This window comes from Odocoileus virginianus, chromosome 7 (genome assembly GCF_023699985.2).
Source record: "Odocoileus virginianus isolate 20LAN1187 ecotype Illinois chromosome 7, Ovbor_1.2, whole genome shotgun sequence".
Taxonomy (NCBI): domain Eukaryota; kingdom Metazoa; phylum Chordata; class Mammalia; order Artiodactyla; family Cervidae; genus Odocoileus; species Odocoileus virginianus.
The window spans coordinates 60,809,002-60,827,242 of record NC_069680.1 but is presented as its reverse complement, the minus strand read 5'-3'; the positions used below and the strand labels follow the sequence as shown (position 1 = coordinate 60,827,242).

Sequence of the window (18,241 nt, the reverse complement as noted above, 5' to 3'; positions counted from 1 at the left end):
GTGTCTGAGGGCAGGCAGGGGACAGAATGATGTGGAGCCTTGCCTGTGTGGGCAGGACGTGGTTGCCCCCATTGCTGTCCCACGCCTCCCATTGCCAGCTTCTCTGTAGCTTGCCTGGCATGCAGGAATCACCCCAGTCCCCCTGATCTGCACCTTGTCCTTGCTCTCCAGGAGGCCCCTCTCTCTGGCCAGTTGGCTAGAGGTTGACAGATGCATTCACCATCTCCATTACATCTTCATTGCCCAAATTCCTTTCCCTCATTTTTTAGCTAAAAGACAGTTTTTAAAAATGAGTCCCTGATCTCAGTCCTTTCCAGCCTCGTTAATTTCGTGCCCCACCTCATTTGTTCGGGGGACCTACTTTCCCCTCGCCCACGGCCGCCTTCCTCCCGCCAGCTATATTGGGATCTCTGCTCCGTCCTCAGTAACCTTGTGTGCCGCTTAGAGTTCTGCGGGTATTTTTTGCTGCCAAGGAGCTCTGGACTGAAGGAACCGCAGAGGTCATCTGTTCGCATCCACCCCCCTCCTCATCCCGGAAACTGGAACCCCTTTCCTGCACCCCCTGCCCAAGGTTACCCCATTCCAACTGTATTCTTCCTTACCGTCCACCAGACAGCCTGTGCCAGTGCAGGGCAGCTCTATTTGGGCCCAAGTTCTTCCAGAAACATGGAATGGACCTGACAGTCCTTCATATTTCCCTAGCTCACTCTGTTTTGTCCGAGTCAAGTTTCCCAGATGATCCCATCAGCCCCCAAGAGCAGAGATCACGTCATGCAGTTCTTGGGTGTCCCTTGGATCCCTTGTTCTTTGGGTACCTTGGATGTGTAAGACATCCAAGGTATGACAAAGCGGCATCCTTTGCCCCGTTACTGCCAGCAACAGGACTCTCACACCTGTCCCTGTGGCTCCAGCGGACACTCGGGGACACTACTGACCTAGAGACTTCCTCATTGGAGCTGAAAATTGCCTCTTGACCCTCCCCAGCTCTGAAGCTAACTCTGCCTTCAGGAGTTACCCTGGGCAAGTAGAATTCCTCTTGCTTGAACAGACAGACTTTCAGACATTTGAGAGCAATGATCATGTTCTCCCTAACTCCAAGTCTAGAACTTCTTTAGCACCCAGCCCCTAGCTCAGTGTTTGTGGCCCAGGCACCAGCACTTCCTTTCCTGGACACATACAGCAGTTGTTTATGCCCGTCCAAGGGTGAAGGCCCTGGGGCTGTGGTCTGGGCAGAGCAGGACAGGTGTCACCTGTTAATTCAGCATGAGCTTGTCCTAGAGCTTTGGAAGCTACTATTGGCTCCTGTGCCCTCTCCTGCCTCCTGCAGGAGAGCCAGGGGCTGAGAAGCATTCCCCACTATCCATCTCGGGGCCCTCTCTCCGCCATGAACCCACAAAGTAGTCTATGGCTGCTGTCTGCACACCTCACTTTCCCCTCACTCCTCACCCCTGCAGTCCGGCCACGCCCACACATCATGGAGCTGCGCTGACCAGGGTCACCATCAGCCTCCCGATGGTCACCCTAGGTCCCTTTACAGCAGCTGACGTGGCTGGCCCCCCTCTTTGGTCTGGGGAGGCACAGTCCTGTTCCAGTCCTCCTCCAACTCGCAAGCAACCCTGGTTCCCCTCATCTGCTTTGGCTCCCTCTCCACCCCTTCAGGGCAGACTCTCCACCATCTGTACCCTCAGCCCAACCTTCTCGCCCTGGGCTCGCTCTGACCCATTCCGTGGCTGCAACGGCCCTCCAGGCAGGCCAGACCCCAGTCGACGTTTCTAGCGTCCCTGAGCTAGAACTTCCACCGCTCTTTGAAATCGTGCTTCTCCTTCAAGATTGGGCCCCGACTCCCTCTTCCAGGAAGGCTTACCCCACGTCTTCTTGGAGCTGGGATGGCCCGCCCACACCGCCAGATGGCGCTATTTGGACCGGGATGAACGTGGCAGCCTGGGACGGATCACGTGGCCTGGCACCGGTGTTGGCCCAGGGGATAGGCAACCACAGACAAGGCTCTTTGGGATGTGGACTGAGGCTGTGACCAGAACTAGAGCAAGAGTCTAGAGCAAGACAGACGGACAGGTAAGCAGACCAGGAGATGGGGGCGGGGAGGGAGGCAGAGACACCCCCGAGGGAGAAGCAGCCAGAGCTGCTGGCCCCTGGCGCCACCCGGCTTTTCTCCCAGTGGGCCCCTGCATCTGTGGCCCCTTGGAGGAGCCTCTGGCCTTTGTGAGTCAAGTGTTCAGGAGGCCCAGGCAGATGAAAGCCCTTCCCCCCGCAGGCTCCTCCGCAACCTTCATGTGACACATTTCTAGTGCATCTCGTAGCCTCTCGGGAGAGATCTGGTTTCCTTCCTGGTTTCTGCACAACCTTGGGCCAGTCACCTCCACTCTCCCCACCACGTTTCCTCCTGCATTTTAAAGAAAGCTAAAGCTCAGGGTCAGGGATGTGAGGCTGGGCTTGCCCGGCTGCTTCCAGGAACCAGGTTGTGAGAGGGGAGCAGAGCCCTCTGGCACCCCTGCAGGACCCAGCGCCCGGGGCTAGGCTGGAGGAATCTACTCAGGACTCCTCGCCTACAGGCTGTGGGTGACCTGCCTCCCCACCCTGCTGTTTTCCAAAGCCTCTGAGTCCCATCTGTGCTGCAGAGCAAGGCTCTCCCACAGTTCTTCATCCTGACATGCCATGTCTCTGCTGCTCCATCACTTTCCCTGGAAAGGCAGTGCTAGGGGTGGGGAGTGGATGTATGTGTGCTTGAGGGTGTGCAGGCATGGGGGGATATGAAGATGTATGGGGGTGTCTGAAGGTGTGTCTGTATGGATGAGTGGGGTGTGCCTATGTGGAGGTGGGTAGGTGTACACAGATTCAGGTGTGGAAGCCATGAGGGAATTTGCACATTGCTCAGCATGTGTGTGATGAAGAGCAAGACTGGGGTCCACCCCCTGGTAATCTGAGCAAGAATTGGGCCTGTGTTCATGTTAAGAATCACCCCCTGCACCCGCTGAAGTGTCAGAGCTACAGATCCCACCACCCGGGCCGCACAGTGAATGGCAAGAACAGGGGACTCTCTTCCACCCCCGTGAGGACACTGAGGCTCAGGGAGGGCAGTGGTGTACCCCAGGTCAGTGGTGAGGTCAGCCCAGGGCCTGAGTTTCCTGGTGGCCACTGCCCCTTCCTGGGACCATCTGCTCCCACCCTGCCCCCGCCCCACCTCTGTCGAGTGCCAGGCCGCATGGAGGGGCTGAAGTCCAGCCACAGGGAGCTTCAGGGCCCCAGCCCAGCCCTGCTGAGGACTGACCCCTGGAACAGCTCTGTTTCCCTGAAGGGGCCCAGGGTCCTCCACACTCTAGGTCTGCCCTCCAGCTGTGAAGAGCAGCCTTGAGTAGGGGGAGGCTCCTGCCTCACCCCACACCAGTCTCCACCCTCTCCACCTCTGCCATGCAGGGAGCAGGGAAGCTGGGGCAGGAAGAAGCAGGTGAGGCTGGGCTGGGGACAGCTTGACAGCAGCTGGGGCAGGTTACACCAGGGAAACCAGTGGAAGGCAGGTCCCTCCTTCCTCTGCCCAGCTGCCAGAGAAAGAGGAAGGGAAAGAGACTTTCCTAGTTTTAGCACTGAGTTCCACAACCCTGAAAACTCCTTAGTCTTGAGCAAACTAAGTTGGTCACCTCACTCTAGCTTCCTGGCAGACCCTTCCAGTGGCTTCCATGTATCCCAGGGCCAGGCTAGAATCAAAGAGGATGAGAAAGAGTCTTAGAGGCCATCCAGCTTAATTGCCTCACCCCAACTCATTCTCACAGCCTCTGCTTGAATGCCCCCAGCTCTGGGGAGCTCACCACCACACCAGGCAGCTTGTTAGTTATGGAGCATCTCTGACGTGCTGGATTAAACAGAGGGGCACTGGCTGGAGAAGACATGCCCCAGATGCTCCCTGGGAGAGGGCATGAGCACAGCCTTAAGTGTCTGAAGGGTGGTGACCTAAAAGAAGTGGCAGGCATGTATGTTCCCAGTGCTTTAGAGGATGGGGTTGAGGCAGGGGAAGGGCACAGGGAGAAATAGCCTCAGAAATGCCTCTGTCAGCCTGCTATCTAAAGAACTTTCTAACACCCTGCCCGGCTTCACCTGCCAGCCTGTCACATTCCCGCCTGAGCCCTAGACAGAGGCAGCCTTCTGCCTCTTGCCCTGCATTCCTGGTCTCCTCTGGGCCGCCATAAACCTGTCTTGTACAAGTCGATGGAAGGCCTGGCTGTTGGCCACAAAAGCCTTCTTGGGTCTCCTCTCTGGTCGTGTGTGGCTCCTGGAGAAAGCAGGAGGGGGTAAAATGCTGGCATTCGGCTGCTCCGTAAATCTATCGAAGATTTTTTTTATCACTTCCCGACATTCCTCTGTAAAAGCCACTCAGCTGCGTTTACAAATTATAGAATTCATTTGATGTCAGGGACCTGGCTAATGGCCTGAGTAAATCCAGCAGGAACAGATGGGAGTTTACAGCTCAGCTCCTGTCTGGAGGTGCAACCTTAGCGACCAAGTCCCCATGTTTTAGCCTCTGCCTCTCTGTCTATAAAACAGGGATGAGTGGGGCTTTGAGGATTAGTGAAGTCACAGACCCACATGCCCGGCTGAAGACCTGGCACAGAGTAAGCCCTTAATAAATGATGGTGGCAATAACATGTATTGGAGCCTGTTTGGAGCCAACAGTTGGGAAAGGACAGGTACTGAACCTCAGGTCTGGGGTTCCCAGCCTCCAACCTGTACCTCTTTGCCAGGCAGGCCCTCCTGTGTCTCAGGGCACCCTCTGGAAGCAGCAGGTCTTATGCATATAGAGGGATTATCATCTTCCTCCTTCTCCCCTCCCCCCTTCTTCCTCCTGTTCTCACACATCGAGTGTTAAATCCACCCTCCCCTATGTAGAATCCTTGAGCCTTCCCATACCAGGACTGTTCCAGCCCTTAGAAGTTCAGACTCTGTGTGAACTGATTGGTTGAGGTTCCCTGGATCCTTGGTTAAGAGGGATTCTGAGGTTGATTCCAGTTGATTAGTGGTGCCTGCCTGCCCCTTGGAGAGTGTGGGGTAGTCCCAAGAATAGCCTCGTGCTTTGCCATCCTTTCAAGTTCCAACCCCCTCATCTTGTAGATAAAGTTTATATTCAAGAAGGGGGAGACTTAGGACTGAGAAGTCAAGAAAAGAGGGCCTAATATGTCTTGAGCACCCAACGTGTGTTACACACACATCCACACACTACCTCACTGGACCCTCCGACAACCCAAACCGTTTGACAAAAGCCCTGAGGTTAGAGCAGTCACCAAGCAAGCTCGTGGCATCACGGTTTCCAGGAGCCATCACGCCGGACACCAGGGTCTCAAACAGACCACCAAGACCCTTGGAGCAGAGAGGGCTGGGGGTGCAGGGTGCAGATGGAATGGTGCCACAGGAAGCTGCAGGGACTCACAGGGAGGGAATGAATCATCTCGGGCTAGAAGCTTCCCGGGCAGGAGTCTTTTCTTTGTCATTTGAGAGGTAAAACAGAGGAAATTATTGATAGTACTGGAAATGCCTATTGTTCTCTGATTTAAGCAATGCCAGAAATTTTCCTAAGATCTTTCACATTGTGACATGGTTTGAGCTGCCGGATGGCCCTGGAAAAGCAGACAGGTGGCTCACTCCCATTTCATAAAGGTAGAAAGAGAGGTTCAGGGAGGTGGTTTGACCCCACATCCCTAGCTCCTGGCACATGGTGCCATCTGCCTCCTCCCTCTGGCTGGAAAAGCTCACCTGCCCATGAGCTGCCAGGGACATTTTCCCATACTTCTTAGCTTAGATTCTGCAGCAAGGGGGTGACTGTCTTGCCCCCTTTCCACTCTTCTCCTCCTCATCACTTTTCATCCTGACCTACTCTGTGCCGGCATTGTACCAACAGGGTTACACACACAGCATCTCACTTAATCCCAAAAGAGTCACATAAAAGGGTGGGGGCGGGGGGAGGTGCCCTCATTAGCCCCATTATACAGATGAGGAAACTGAGGCCCAGAATACTTGAGACTTCAACGCCAAGATTGTGACTGCAAAGTTTTCTCTTCCAGGTACAAACCTCTGCTGCCTTTGGCTTTACTGCCCCCACCCAATATCAAGTGAAGGAAGCTTTGGCCAAACCTTGGCACAGAAGCACCCACAGGGCAGAGAAAGTCCTCACTCAGTTTCCTCAGCTGAAAATGGGGGTGATGATAAAAGCATCTCCCTCCTTTGGTCACTGAACATAATGAGATCAGGGATATGAAACCAAGCCTGATGCAAATAAGGAGCTTTATTATTTTATCAGCCTTGCTGCCGCTGCTTCTGCTGTGTTGATATAACAAGACAAACAGGTCTTGAGAACCTCAAGCGTGCTGTATCCAAGGCAAGCACCGAGGTGGGCTGGGCTGCCGCTGAGAGAATATGGGAGAATTAGGGCTCAGCAGAGGCAGAAAGATAAAGGACTGTTGAGGTTTTCCATTTTTAGCCACGATTTTGTAGGAGTGAAGCACACAAGTGTGGCTCCAAGCCAGGACCAGACCAGGGATGGATTCCAAGCATCCCTGGGCAGCCCAAAGTGGCCCTGCCTTCCAGCAGTGACCAGCCCAGCCCCCATCAGGACCCCATCTCCCTGCACTGTCATCCTTGGTTTGTGAACCCAGCCAATCCTCAAGCTTCTATCAAACTCCTTTGAGGCGCTTCCTTCTGAGCAGGCGTGGTGCCAGGGAAGGCCCGCAAAAGACCAGGTCCAATCCTAGCTGGTCTGAGTTTCAGCCAGCTCCCTCACTTCCCATCAAGGACCCAGCATACAGTGGACCTACTGTAAAGACTCTTATGAACATGTGCATGCATGAATGAATGGGTGAATGAATGAATGAAGCACCCTAGCCTTTCTGTTCCTTTAACTGTAAAATGGGACAGTAACAATTACACTGCAAGGCTGTTGCAAGGTCCAGAAACACTACACATATAACACTTCCCACAGGGGGCTTGCTGAGTGCCCAATAAGCAGGAACTATCATTATAAGGAGAGACCTTTGCCTTTCCAGCAATCACGAGCTAATTGCCTCTCCGTGATCAGCCTTCACCCTCAACTTTCGGATGAACCACAGGTCAGCCCCCAGCCCCTGAAACTCAATCACTGTCTGATAAAATGCTGGGCCTTCATGCACATACACACACACACACACACACACACACACACACATACACACACACGGTTGGGAGCAGATGTTACAGAAAACCAAGATGGCCTGGATTTGACTGCATACATTTCTGCATACATTCCTGAGTTTTGTTTCAAAAAATGAAGTCATCATGTATGACACAAATCAATATAAATATAAATGTCTACCAGCCTGGCCAGCCTGCAATGTGGAGGAGGTCACAGTAGTGTCCGCCCCCAGATCGTGCCAGCTCATTGTCTTCATCTACAGTTCCCACTCCAACCCAGGAAAGGCTGAGGAGGCTGGGAAGAGAAGGGAGCTTTCCCACGTGCCCGAGCCCCTGCCACACCTGTGGCCCCAGGAGAAGAGAGCCAGGCTGACAGATCTGACCCATTGTGGGGCCAGCCTGGCTGGTTGTCAGCATCACAAAGACCCTCAGTGTTCTGGGCAGAAGTGGACCAAGAATGCTTCTGTTCTGGGCCGTGTTGCAACACCAGGGACCTGAAGCAGCCCCTCTTGGGAACTCCACATCTCCAAATCCCTCCCGTCAACTCGTCTTCTCCTTTGGCAGACTTCTGCCAGGCAGAGGGGACCAGCCATGAGCCAACAGCTACAGTCCCGCCCTGTGGGGCCGACAGCCCCCAAAGGGAGCCTGTCCCACCAACTCACTGCACAAATCAACTCCAGGGCTGCTCAGGACTCGGGCCTTGTGCGGTGTGAGGGGGGCTGAACAGGGACCTGACTTCATCTGGGCAGTGTGGCATGAGATGGGTGGATGATCCCAGGTGATGTGGGTGTGAAGATGTGTGGGAACAGCCCATGCAAAAGCCTGAAAGTGGAAGAGAAAATGAAAGTAAAGTCATGTGCTGGGGGCTGGGCCGCATCTCACCCCAGGCTCCCAGCTCCCAGGTCCCCTTGCCCCATCTCGGTCCACCATATCCGCACATGAAATTTCTTCTTCACATACACACTTTTGCAGACCAACTCATGCCAATGGTACCTGCGACTGCTCCCAGCCCCAGCAAGTGCAGGGCAATTCCAAGTCCCAGTGTAGACCCACCTGGAAGCTCTACGTGAGACTTCCTGGGCTTTCATCTGCCCCAATGCACACAGCCACCGCAGGCTGGAGGAGCCTGCTATCCCTGCCAGCACTTGTGACTCCAACCAACATTGCACAAAGTAATATCTCCAAAGCTGTGACACTTGTGGTATGACTAACAACTCACTACACCTGACAATGGCCAAGGGCTAGAGTGGGAAGCGTCTGTCAAAAGCTGAGTCTCAGCACCTCATAGTTCACCCTCAAAGGAGATGAAACAGGCACTAGGGGCCTAAGGGTTAGAGCATGAGGGCCAGAGCAGGTTATGCTCCAGACCCAAGTTCTTTGTAGCCTACCCGAGTCCTCATGACCACCTCCTCCAGGAAGTCCACCCTCCTCTCTCCATGCCCCCGACTGCCTTGCTCCCGTTAGAGGCTGAACCAGGGACTTAATTCGTCCTCAAGGGCCTGGGGACCTGGATTGAGACCACGCTGCCCCTGAAGAAGCTGGCCCAGGGGAGAGTCACTGTGAGCAGTTCAAGATGAGTTGAAGGTCACTACCTCCAGTAAGCAGTCCTGTCTCTCACTGGAAAAGAAAGCCTTGCTTCTCCAGTTTCAAAGACAGAGACAGAGAAAGATGGGGTAAAGGGGACCGGGAGACAAAGAGTCGAAGAGAGGGAGAGAGAAATAAATGTGGTGTCATCACTCACTGCTTGTCTGTATCCCTAAAAGGCATCTCATCTGTCTTGCCCGGCTGAGCACCCAGAACAGACGGTGACCCAGAGCAGGACCAGTGGATGTTTGTTAAGTGAAGGAAGGAGAAGAGTCATCAAGCAAAGAAGGAAGAGTAAGAGGAAAAGGTGAGCTGCAGGTCGAGAGAGGAGCTAAGTCCGTCTCTCGGTCTCTTACTTTCCTTTGTATTTTGCTGGTGAGGGTAGAGGGTGATGAGTGACAGGCCTGGCCTTTCCCAGGACATCAGCGGAGACCCAGTGCTAAATTCCTTTCTCTCCCGCTTCCCACCCACCCAGGCTACGCCAGCACCCACAGCTCCAGCCAGACCTCTGTCCAGCCAGGGGGCCGCACCCCCTTGCCCCTCCCCCAGCCAGGGTAGCAGAGGGTCCCTGAGGGACCGGGAAGGCCAGGGCAGCGTGTGGCCCAGTCCTCTGGGTGGCTCCACACCGCCATGTGCAGAAAAAAGGAAGCAACCACGTGTGCATGTATGACTTATGGTTTTAATCTTCCTGATAGAAGGCCTTTAAAGATTATTTCAGGGATGAAAAAAATAATCCTGGGTAATGAATCACGGCCTTAAGAAGCTGATAAGCAGCAGGGAAGCTGGCGGGGCCCGAGTTCCTGATTTAATTAAAGTCTTACAGATATTCCCTGAAACAAAATCCACTGTAGCCATCAAGGTGATAAAAAGACTGCAGGTTCCTTTAAACTAACTCACCTGCCTCATGAATCTTCTTCCCTTTGAAGAGGGTGGCTGAGGGCAGGTCTTCAGGCCCCAGGATGCCCAGTTGGTCCGGCCTAGGGCCTGCTGGGGACCCCTGCAGGGACAGAAGGTGCCTCACAGTGCCTGAGATCTAGAGCAGATCAGAGCCTGGAGGACACAGGGCAATACACTCAGATGAGGAGCAGGACATTGTGTGGCCTTGAGTCACTCACTACACCTCTCTGGGACTCAGTTTTCACATCTATCATCACAGGAGTGGGATCGTGGGAGCAGGAGATGAGGTCAGCTGGTCTCCAGGAGGCATCCTTGAGCTGGCCTTCTGAGTCCTGAGCCCCCTGTACCCCAGGGAGGCAAGGAAAGGCAGGTGCTGTCTCCACATGAAGGCCCACCCTCTGGAGCTGCCCACAGAGTGGCCCTCCCTCAACCCTTGCTTCCCCTTTCCCTTCCCTGCTCTTCCTAGTCCCGCTCACGTGCATGACTGCCTGTAAAAGTACAATTGTCAACACTCTGAGCCGCCCCGGCCCTCTGAACGTCCCAGTCCAGTGACGGGACAAGTGGAGCGTGTATGTCCAGCCAGAATGGTGAGCACGACTCTCAGAGCAGGCAGAAGTCATGTATTCCATGTGGTTCCACCACCAGGCTCTGCCAGGCTCCAGCGAGACCAGATAGGCTGGAACTAGAAATAGAGCCCATGAGAATGTGAGGACAGTGGCCCTTGGTCTCTATGCTCCTGGAGCCTAGCCAGTCCTCACGGAGTGACTCAGACAGGTGGGTGGATGGATGGATGGATGGATGGGGGGATGGATTGTTGTTCAGTCGCTCAGTCATGTCTGACTCTGCGACCCCATGGACCGCAGAACACCAGGCTTCCCTGTCCTTCACTATCTCCCAGAGTTTGCTCAAGCTCAGGTCCACTGAGTCGATGATGCCATCCAACCATCTCATCCTCTGTCATCCCCTTCTGTTCCTGCCTTCAATCTTCCCCATCATCAGGGTCTCTTCCGATGAGTCAGCTCTTTGCATCAGGTCGCCACAGTATTGGAATTTCAGCTTCAGCGTCAGTCACTCCAATGAACATTTAGGGTTGGTTTCCTTTAGGATTGACTGGCTTGATCTCCTTGCAGTCCAAGAGACTCTCAAGAGTCTTCTCCAGCAACACAGTTCAAAAGCATCAATTCTTTGGCTTTCTTTATGGTCCAACTTTCACAATCGTATGTGACTACTGGGAAAAACTATAGCTTTGAGTAGACAGACTTTGTTGGCAAAGTGATGTCTCTGCTTTTTAATATGCTGTCTAGGTTTGTCATAGCTATTCATCCAAGGAGCAAGCATCTTTTAATTTTGTGACTGCAGTAACCATCCACTGTAATTTTAGAGCCCAAGAAAATAAAATCTGCCACTGTTTCCACTTTTTCCCGTGAATGAATAGATGGATAGACGAATAGGCATCCAGGGGAAGTGACTGAACTGAAGCTGGTCTACCCACCCTGTGCCAGCTCCCTTTCTGACAGCCCTCAGCCCCAGCAACCTGAGCCCACGCCCTGTGCTCAGAGCAGATATGTGAGCAACTGGCCTTGTCCCTCATGATGGCCAATGCTTCAGAGTCAGAGTTGCCAGATAAATTTGAATTTCAGATTAATGATGAATAATATTTAGTATAATTATATCCCAAATATTGTATTTATTTGCTACATCTGGCAACCCTACACAAATTGTCCCCTGGACAGGCCTGACCCAGAGAGAGGCCCCCGTATCAGGCACGTGGACCGGGAGTTTCTCATTCACGGCCTCCCCTCTGTGCCCCAAGGCCCCCAAGGCCTCTGTCTGGACTGGAGCTGGTGGGTGGGTAAGGAGAGAACATTCCACCTACAAAGTGCAGACTGGATCAGGCATCTCTGAGACTGATCGTCTCAGGGGAAAAGTCCTGGCCCGCGCTTGGGGCTGCAGGTGGGGCTCCTGGGGGCTGGCTGCCACCTAGTGGCCAGTGTCAGAATTGCAGGCCACGGTGCCCAGAGACGATGAGGCAGATCACTGACCACATAATATCCTTACACTAGTTTAGTTTCAGGATTCCTACCCACCTGACAGAAAAGGAAACTGAAGCCCAAGGTTACCCCAATACCTAAATCCATGTTCAGATCTCAGAATGGACATAACCTAGTCCTCACCTCCAGGCCCCCTTCTCTCCTATTCATAGCCACTAAGTAGCCCCCAAGGCCTGCCCTCGTGTCCATCTCCTGCTTGTCAACCTTCGATGGTTCCCCACGGAATAAAGCAGCCCTTCTCTATGCTGACTCTCAGGGTAGCCCAAACCTCATTTCCTGGACTTTTTTCTCTGCCTTTCCAAACCCTCCTCTGCTCTGCTCCCTCCCAGCCTTCCTCTCCCTCTTGCCCACCAAGGCCCTAGAGCTCAGAAGTCATTGTGCCCCCTTCCCTTCAAAGGGAAGACTGTGCTTTCTGGAGGAATAGAGGAAAGGAGAGGTGAAAGGAAAGAAGACTTGGGGAGAGGGGAGCACGGGCAGGAAGAAGGAACAGGCCCAGAGGCGGAGGTGCCTGCTGCCAAGAGTGGAGAGTCAGGCAAGAAAAAGAAGTTGCTGGCCTTCAGGCCTTTGGAGGTGGTCAGCGTTTTATACAGAGGGCCACCAGGAGCCCGTCTTCTGGAGGAACTGGAGGTAAAGATGGCCAGGCCCATCCTTCAGGACCTTGAACCCCTTCATAGAGGATTCCCCATCCATTCCTAACTCTGGCCAAACAGGCGCAATGATGGGTGAATGAGAACAGAAACACTAGGTGAGGTTGGTGATTTCAGAGCAAAATTCCCACCATAAACACAAGGCTCAGAGAGCCTGCCTGTCCACAGACCCCAGGTGCCACCCTGCCCTGCACAATTGTAAGTGTGGAGACCCCTGGCCAGCCCCAGCCAGCCCAGACAACGTGGGAAAAGGGCCTTGCTGTGAGCTTGATAGCAGTGCTGGCTTTACCAGAGGCAACGGATGGATGGAAGGACCTCAGCCAGGAATGGGCCTGTCTCTCACATGGCCTGGAGTGTTTCGAGGCCCACCCATCCTGGGAAGTGACCTGGGGTTGCCAAAAGGGCACCCAGTGAGTGAGGGAGCAGTTTTCAAGGAATTGAAAAGGAAGAAAGGCATTGTGAGGAATCAGGGACAGCTTCCTGGAGGAGGGGATGGGGAGAGTCTTGCACATAGAGGGAGCAGCAGAAGCAAAGTTGGAATGGGTTCAGGAATTGCAAGCTGCAGGAGGACAGGGGAGGCATCTGTGTGCTGTGCACAGCACCCACCCTTCAGAGGGACTCTGGAACTAGGTATTAAAGGAGGGTCAGAATGCGTGGGCTTGATTGGAGGGAGGGAGGAAGGACAGATGTGCCAGTGGGGAAGATGACTGAGGGGTGTCCCTAACTCGGGGTGTGGGCAGCACTTTGAGGTCAGCACTGGCCTTCTCAGTGGTACTGGGGGCACTGATGCTATTGTCACTGTATCTGTCAGGCATGATATAGTTGCATCCATAGGGCACACATGCTGGAGGAAACTCTCCCAGCAGGCCCAGCAGACCCCCCAGAAAGAAGTCCTTCAGTCTGGGGCAGAAGGGAGGTCACTGGAGGGCTGAGAGTGGTGCTGGATACAGTAGCTCTCACCTCAGTGCCTTGGGGAAGCAGTGGAAGATGGACCCAGGGCTAGAGGGCAGTCACATGGACAGGGGTTCTGAGAGGTGCCACAGAGTCTGGGTTGGTGATCCTCCATCCCTGAAAACCATGGGCGGCCAGGGATGCGTTGGCTGGCATAGAGCTGTGCATGAATGCCCCTTGAAGGAGGGGTTCCCGGTGAGGCTGGGAATGGAGTCAAGTCTATTTATTTATTTACTGGTTGCACTAGGTCTTCATTGCTTTGCATGGGCTTTCTCTAGTTGCGGCAAGATGGAGTTACTCTTCATTGTGGTACACAGGCTTCTCATTGTGGTGGCTTCCCTTGTGTGGAGCACAGGCTCTAGGCACACGGGTTTCAGTAGTTACAACACACGGGCTCAGTTGCCCCGCGACATGTGGGATCCTCCCAGACCAGGGATCTGCGCCCTGCACTGACAGGCAGATTCCTAGCCACTGCACCACCAGGGAAATCCCCAGAGTCATCTTAAATGAGGTCCCCGCCTTCCTTCTGCAGGAAGAGTCAGAACGGGCAGGGAGCACTTCTCTTATCTGGCTTCCTCCCCAGAACCCACAGTGGCCCCATTGTCCCTCACCCGGCCAGCCCAGTCTTGCCTGCCCTACACAGGAGCTGATCGTGCCTCCCCTTCGCCCACAGGTCCAGGAGGAGAGGCTGGCTCTGGGCCTCCTGAGCCCCTTTGAGGTGCTCGCTCCCAACAGAGCTCCAAGTTCATTGCTAACCTCTGGTTGTTCTCATTTATAGGAAGGAAAACTGCGGGCCCCTTTCTCACCCCTGAAAAAATAAGAGGGCATCGGGACCAGAGCTCCGAACCTTACCCTTGTCTCCAGGAGAGGAGCAGGGACCCCCCCCCCAGGTCCTGAAGAGTAATCTGGAACAAGCCCCCACGGTAGCCCAGAAGCTACAGCTTCTCTCGGAATACATGTGTCAGCCCAGGCTAGCTTAGAACTCACTCCCAGCTTAGCCCAGACCCACCCATTAACCCAGAACACGCACATCAGCCTGGGTTAGCCCAGAAACGGATGGTTAGCCCAGAGCACTTGGGTTGGCTTGGAATCCCGCTTAGCCCAGGACAGCCCAGAATCAGGGGTCAGTTCAGGACATACAAGTTAGCCCAGGTTAGTCCACAACACACAGACTTCCTTGGCACTTACAGGGTAGATTAAAACAAATTGAATGGTCCAAAAGAATGATTTTTTTTTTAATTCTTAAACCTTTCTTCAAATCATAAAGTGGATCTGTGTGGCTGAGGGGGATGGGACCAGGCAGCGGTATGCTGGTAATGGGAAACTTGGCATCCAGGGAACCGCTCTGCCTTGAAGCATTTCCCTGTTTCCATCAATACTCCCGCCGTGGATAATTTCAGGCCACCAACCCCTAGGCACTGACTGTGGAGTTGAGAAAAGATGTCAGGATGCCAACAATCGACTCCATAAGCCAGACAAGCAGCATCAGCACCACACCTTCCCGCTCAGCACCCCCATCTTCTCTGGGAACCCCCCAGGACGCTGAGGATCTCCTTGCAGGGGCACCCAGGGCCAAGACACAGAGGACACCCTCTGTTTAGGGATTCACTAGGTGACATCAGGCCTCTGAAACCTGAGCAGAACCCAGAAAAATGCCTCCTGGCCCCTGGCAAGCACGGGGCAGGTGGGAAGTGGAGTCAGTGGGGAGATCTGACCTAGAATTTCCCACGTGACAGGGGCCGAGTCCCGTCTGCCCTCTGGGTCTCAGTCTCCCTTCCGGACAAAGAAACTGTGGCCTCTAAGAAGCCCCACCCTGACTCTGACTCTGGAAGCCAGTCAAGCTCACCTCTGCCACTTCCCACCTCGCCCCCTCCGCAGGCCTGGCACCTGGCCCTTGGCAGCCACTGAGTCACTCTTCCCCAACTCCGAGCGCACCTGTCCTCAGCCAGCTCCATCCCAGGGAGAGTCTCCTTTGTCAGAGCTGAGTCCTGACCGAGTGCCCACATAGCAGCCCTGGACCGCGCCCCGTCAACGGTGATGTTCCAAAGTGGCAGGAGGGGATCCTCACAAGCACCCAAAGGGTTGGAAGGGCCCAACATACGTTTTTATATTTTAATTCCTTTAATCAAAATTATGAAATGTTTTCAACATTCAGAAAAGGATATTTAGCCACCACCTGGATGTAACCAGTGTCAGCATCCAGCCAGGTTGCCCCTGTAGGGACCTGTCTCTGCTCACTGTCCCCTCCCAGGGCCCTCCCTTCTCATACTGACTGTGGTTGGGGGAGGGTGGTGCCTGACATCTCCTCTCCCAGGCAGAGGCTCCCTGGGGGCAGGAGCAGCTTCTCTATGCCTCTGCATTGTGCTCCTGTCACAGGCTCATCTGACATCTCATCTACCCTATAACCACCCTGTGAGACATAAGTGATGAAAGATTTATTCATTCTCCCCATTTCACAGAAGAGGAAGCTGAAGCATAGAAGATAAGAGATTTACCTGACAGCACACAGCATGTTGGCACCAGGTCAGCACTAGACCCAAGTCTGTCCCTGAAACAAATATTCTCTTCCCCATCAGTCTCTTGGCACCCCCTCCTATTCCCCTCCCCTCAGGGCCTCCGGGAGGGGCCATTCATAACCATAATGTATCCGTAAGGGTAAACTAGGACCTTTGCAGGCAAACTGGGCTCTGCCTCCATCCTATCACTGAAAACCAACCACAAGAGTTGACTGAGAACCAGCCCTGTGCGAGGTGTGGGGCCACTGTGACTCAGGAGACATCATCCTGCCCCAGAGGCGCACGAAGAAGCCAGGTGCCCCTGGCCTGCTGCATCCAATGGGCTGTGAGCTCTGACGCATACGAAACACAGGGGCTGACTATGGAGCAGGAAGATCCAGCTTCCCAGAGGTGGAGTTAGCTTTAGCTCTTGAAAGAGCAAGCCCCAGTAAGGCAGAGAAGAGGGGGAGACTCCACCTGGCAGAAGGCACCCCATATTCAAAGGCTCAGTGGTGACAAAGTGAGGGGTTCTGAGAGGACGGGAAAGTGAGTGACAAAGATAGAAAAGCACATTTCCTGTGCATGTATCCAACAGATTAATCAAATCCACTATATATTTTTAAAGGAACAAGAAAAAAAATCTAGATCAAGAAAAAACAGATAAACCAATCTAGAAAACACTAGCAAAAGACTCACACCATGTACAAAAGATGATCTCTGGCTGCACAACAAGCATATGAAAAGTTTTTAACTTCGTCAATCATTAGGGAAATGCAAATCAAAGGCACAATGAGATACCATTATTCTCCCACCAAAATGTCTAAAATTAAAAAGGAATGATAACTCCCAAGGTTGACAAGAATGTGGAGCTACCAGAAGGCTCATATGTTACTGGTGGGAGTGTTAATTGGTTCAACCACTTGGGAAATTGTTTGGCAGTATTTACTGAGACTAAACACATGCCTGTGTAATGATCTAACTTCCACTCACAGGTATTTACCCAAGAGAATGAAAGCCACCAAGTGACCATCAGGAATGTGCACGAAAATGGTCATCACAGCTAAAAACTGAAAACTACTCTAACATCCAACTACTGAAGAGAGGAGAATTATTGATGGCATCTTCCTTCAATGAAATACTACACAGCAATGAAAAAGAAGAAATTCCCAATACAGGCAACTGGGATGCATGGATCTCACAAACAATGCTGAAAGAAAGGGAGAGAGAATGAGTATATACTATGTGGTCCCACTTAAATAAAGCTCAAGGGTAGGTGAAATTAACTTTGGGGATTAAAGTCTGGATACTGGTTACCTCTGGGGAGATTATTGATTGGAAAGGGGCACAGGTGAACCTGCTGGGCTATTGGAATTGTTCTGTATCTCAATCAATAAGACATTTACATGGTGCATACATATGCAGAAAACCACCCAGCTGCACATAGCTGGATGGTGTCACTGAGGCAATGGATGTGAACTTGGGCAAACTCCAGGAGATGACGAGGGACAGGGAGGTCTGATGTACTGCAGTCCATGGGGTTGCAAAGAGTCAGACACGACTGGGCAACTGAACAATAACACACATTTGAGATTTGAGCACTTTATACTATCTTTATACTGAGAAGTACTCCAGTAAAATGCTCTCTTTTAATCCTTCTAGATGCAGATGGAGAATGGAGTGGAGAGTGCAGAGGAGAACCGGGACAACCATTTGGGAGGCTTTTGTAACACCCTGGGTGAGAGAGAATGAGCAAACCAACAGGAAACAGGTGCCAGGTGTAGGCTCATCCTGCATGCTGCAAGAGGTCAGAGGAACTCAGTGGTGTGGGCAGGTGGGGGAGGCTTTTAGGAAGAGAAAGAGGCCAAGTAGGCAGAGGCATAGACTCCTTGGGGCCCGGAAGCATTTCAGCACAGCAAGGCATCATGTAGAACAGGTAACCCTGCTCTCCCATCCCAACACTCTGAGCAGCCCGAGGGGGTGAGCTCCCCACCCCTGGCAGGGTTCAACAAGAAGAGCCAGCCCCGTTTGTTGAGCCCTCTGATGTCCACAGAAGGCCCTGTGCTGAGGGCTCTTCAGGAGCTCTTGCATCAAAGCTATGAAGAAAGCCTTATTCTTCCTATTTTGCAGATGTGCGCTAAGTCTGGGTGTGCTGAGTGGTGGCTCCAGGACCCCAATCTGTTAGCCCTTCCTGTTAATGCACCAGAGGCAGATAACAGCTTTCCAGGGACAACACGGCAGGGATACGGCATGGTGGATCCAGCTGGGCAGAAGAGATCTGGGAGGACAGGGCTTAGGAATCTGTACCTTCTCAGGGCTGCCCAGGATCCCTGGGCACGTCCTGGTTGGGGAATGGGCAGGTTGGATGACCATAGCAGTAACTCTAAACCTAGGTGTGGAGCAGAAGGAGCCTTGGAAAGTGCCAGGCACTGTCCTCAGCCCTCGTCCCTGC

The 18,241-nt window shown here is 53.2% G+C and overlaps 1 long non-coding RNA gene across 1 annotated transcript; it reads left to right on the top strand.

The window, feature by feature from the left end:
- Positions 1–1,937: 1,937 nt before the first annotated feature.
- LOC110127256 (uncharacterized) lies at positions 1,938–17,729 on the top strand. Its single transcript, XR_002310733.2, has 4 exons — positions 1,938–2,073; positions 8,931–9,058; positions 16,785–17,061; positions 17,452–17,729. It is a non-coding gene; the product is annotated as an uncharacterized lncRNA (long non-coding RNA).
- Positions 17,730–18,241: the final 512 nt, after the last annotated feature.